The 3,560-nt window shown below is 38.9% G+C and overlaps 1 long non-coding RNA gene across 1 annotated transcript; it reads left to right on the top strand.

The window, feature by feature from the left end:
- The first annotated feature begins 450 nt into the window (after window positions 1-450).
- LOC110352782 (uncharacterized) lies at window positions 451-3,301 on the top strand. Its single transcript, XR_002402353.4, has 3 exons — window positions 451-519; window positions 901-1,009; window positions 1,213-3,301. It is a non-coding gene; the product is annotated as an uncharacterized lncRNA (long non-coding RNA).
- Window positions 3,302-3,560: the final 259 nt, after the last annotated feature.

Here is a 3,560-nt window from a genome sequence, read left to right as displayed (position 1 = left end):
TGCTGCTGATATACCAGTCCTAGTTATCTATCCCTTTTCCATTAGCTGGAGCTCACTCCTTTCCACAGCTCAGTTTATGAAGTATTTCTGGCAAATTGTTTCTAATCCACATTCAGAAGAAAGTCAGTCAAATTTTCAGATGATACAGAGAAAAAAAAATCACACACACACACACCAGACTGCTTATAACAGAGACCACCACAGAATTGCTACCATCAGGTTAGCAATTGAGCTTAAGCAGTGTGTATGTAGGTCTCAACTATCTTGTCTCAGAAGTAGTCCCAAGTCATCTAAAATTTAGCTGAGCTTTCTGACAGTGGCACAGACTCCAACACAGAAAGGATTAGTAACAATCATCAACACAGCTAGATGTGAAAGAGGGTACCTGCCTGCAGCCTCAAGCGAACTATTTAAATTGCTTGTGCTTACCTGGGTGATTTTGTCTGAAGTGGATGAGGCATCACTCACAGGAACCACTCTGCTGGAGGTTACTGCCCTCCCAGTTCTGCTGGCAAAAGGGTAATAATGAGCAGCTGGAGGGCATAACTGTAACAGGGGTCTTCCACCTGCATGCCAATAGTATCATGATGTCTGCCTACAATCTGTTTGACATAACTATGCTAGCTTTAGTTTATAATGTAGACCTAGGTTAATTAAAGTTGCTTTCTAAGTTCTTCTGTATATAAATCCTTAACTGTGCTTGAATCTGTATTTTCATATATCCATGTTTCCAGGTGAATGTCCCTTAATATTAGTACAGATTTTAATAAATAATAATATAATAAATATTATATAAATAAATACAATAATATAATAATAATATAGTATAATTTCTCATAATATAGATAAAAGCACATATTATTGTAGCATTTCTCCTAAGATGTTTCTCCATTACTGTAGGACTTTGATCCTATCAATAACAAGTACTAAGACAAGGAAGAGATAGAAAAAGGCTGAAGAGAAACATGCAGTTGTCATTGCAAGATTTGTTCAGCTTTCCTACAAGAAAGTGAGTAAAATATCTCTGATTGTATATAAACTAATTGAAAAGTAAATTTTATAGGAAAAGCATACCTAATGATTATAAACAACCCACAGCACAGTAATCAATTGCTTGTTTGTTGAAATTCTGAGAGCTTATGAATGTCTTTGGCATTCATTTTCATTTGGTGGTAGGCAGCCAGAGTAAAACACTTAGTTTGTCATTTCAAGGTACAGCTGAATGATGTGTGTCCAGCTACATGATAAGTTCATCTTGACACACACAAAGGAGCACAGTGGAAAAATGGCATGTGGGGGAGCCCAAATAATACTGAAGACCCAGCTGTTCCCAGGCCTATCATGGGAGAGTGATAAACCCATAAAAAAGGTAATTTCCACAAACATGCAAGAGCAAGGAGGAAAGAACAATAACTTGCAGCGGAAACTTCGCAAACAAGCTGGAGAAACGCACGTCCTTCCCTTTCCCTCCCTTGGCTATCTCAAGAGACTGTCAGTTCCAGTGTTCAGCTATGACACTTCTCAGATGAGTCAAGGGGAGCAACTCTGTGGTTCGCATCTCAGACTGAGGGGAAGCACATTTGGGGATTATACAAAACAATGGGATGTTTAGGGAAGGACCAAAGGTGAGGAAAGGGTGATTTAAGTGTTTTGGGGAGGAAAAGGCATGGAAAATAGAGGGAGAAGGGGATAAGAGTCTTGTTGCTTGTAAACAGTGCTGGTCAGTATATATGCCTAGCCATGTCTTACACACGCCATCACCACACTCTGCCTTGTCTTTCCATAAAACTCTGCTTCTGAATATTTTCTTGTATAAGGGGACTCTCGTGTATGAATGTATTTATACAGAGGTCTAAATTCCAGTGACTGAAGTAAAACCACAGGCCAGAGAGAGCCTGTGTGTCTGGGTTGCCAGCAATGGTAGTGAATGAGTGTACACAAGTCACTGCTTGAGCAAGTATCAAGTCAGCCTAGCCAGGGAGTAGCTTAACTCCCTTGGCACCAGATATTCATACGTGTGTGTCTGTGGTTGAGGCAACTGAAGGAGCCGGTTACTGGAGAGACCAGGGGAGTCCTGGCCAGCTGCTGGAGAGACTGTGGACTGTAGAAGTTGGTTGGGAGACCCATTTGTGTGCATGCATATCTACATGGAAGACAATGGAGGAAAGTCTATAGTGCTGCTTACTGCATTACTGCTTACTGTACATGTAAGTCTCAACACAGGCAGTTGGAGTGGAGTTGTGGCTTTGGAGGTGACATACCCAGGTGTGAGCAACTGAGAAGACTGGGATCCAGGAGCAGCTATTGTGAAGGCTGTTAGAGTCCAGCTGCTGGAGGGATCCATGTGAACATGTATGTATTCTCACTATTGGATCTTCATCCTGATCAGCGACACAAGGGAACAGGATGAGGCTGTTTGTACTGTTTGTATTTTTGCAAGTACTACATGTGACTGTATGCACATGCATACAGTGTGGCTTGCTGTGTATGCATGTGAATGTATATTGTATGTGTGTGTTTATGGGTGTGTCTATTGGGAATACATGCTCCTGGTTGAACCTAGGGGCATGCAGCTGTGGCAGCCTTGCCTCTTGGTGTCATATTTGGCAACTCCCTAATATATGTAGTAAGTGGCATATAAAGTCTTTGAGATTTAGATAAGTTGAAATTGACTTATCTGCATAAGGATTACATATGCTTTTTTAAATGCATTTATTAATTTTTGGGGGAGGACGTCATTTCTTTTTCTACATAAAATGATTTTATTACCTATCTACTTTTAGTAAAATATTTCTTGCACAGAATGTTCTTAACTAAACAACTAAACCACGTAATTTGTTGGACCTGCTTTTGCAGAAGTAGGCCCAGACATGAGAAATTTTAGTAGCAGTAATAAGGTGCTTCCAAAAAATGTCACAGAGATTGATAGTAATGAAGGGACTGACAAACAAGATAAGGATGGTATCACCTGAAGTGCTCCCAGTCTTACTGGCTCTGGAAGACCCCTTGTCTTCAGAATTGTTATTACTGCAAATGATGCTGCTATAGAAAATTAAGGTACACCTGAAATCAGGCACTGATCTTAAATGGTTTCCATTGCACGTTTTCTTGGACTTTAACCAAACAAGATATAATGTGCATGTGTGTCTGAGAGCACATAATAATAACTCTTTCAAGGTGAAAACAAACAAACAAATTATTCATATACATTTATTAAGACTTATAATTTCCTCTTGAATAGGGGAAAAATGTATTCTTGCTTCAGCAAACGTTAAAATTCTTCTGTCACTCTTAAAATAAGCTAACAGCTGGCTGCGTCTTCTAAATTGCAGGCATAATTGTATTATTTTAAGGTCAATTATCATGTTAAAGCATTTTCACTTGGCTTAGAAATTGTTATCTAACTATGACTTTTTCTTTTTTTTCAAACCTTGAAATATTTAAATGTGATTAAATTGATTTAATATATGATATTCCCACCTGCATGTCATTTCTGATGTACATCTGCCACACACAAAATTAAAAGATAAGTAACATGATTACAATCAAATTAGTGAGCC

Source organism: Anas platyrhynchos, chromosome 4, assembly GCF_047663525.1.
Source record: "Anas platyrhynchos isolate ZD024472 breed Pekin duck chromosome 4, IASCAAS_PekinDuck_T2T, whole genome shotgun sequence".
In the NCBI taxonomy this organism is placed as follows: Eukaryota; Metazoa; Chordata; class Aves; order Anseriformes; family Anatidae; genus Anas; species Anas platyrhynchos.
The sequence above is the reverse complement of the archived record's forward strand: the minus strand, read 5'-3'. Positions and strand labels throughout refer to the sequence as shown.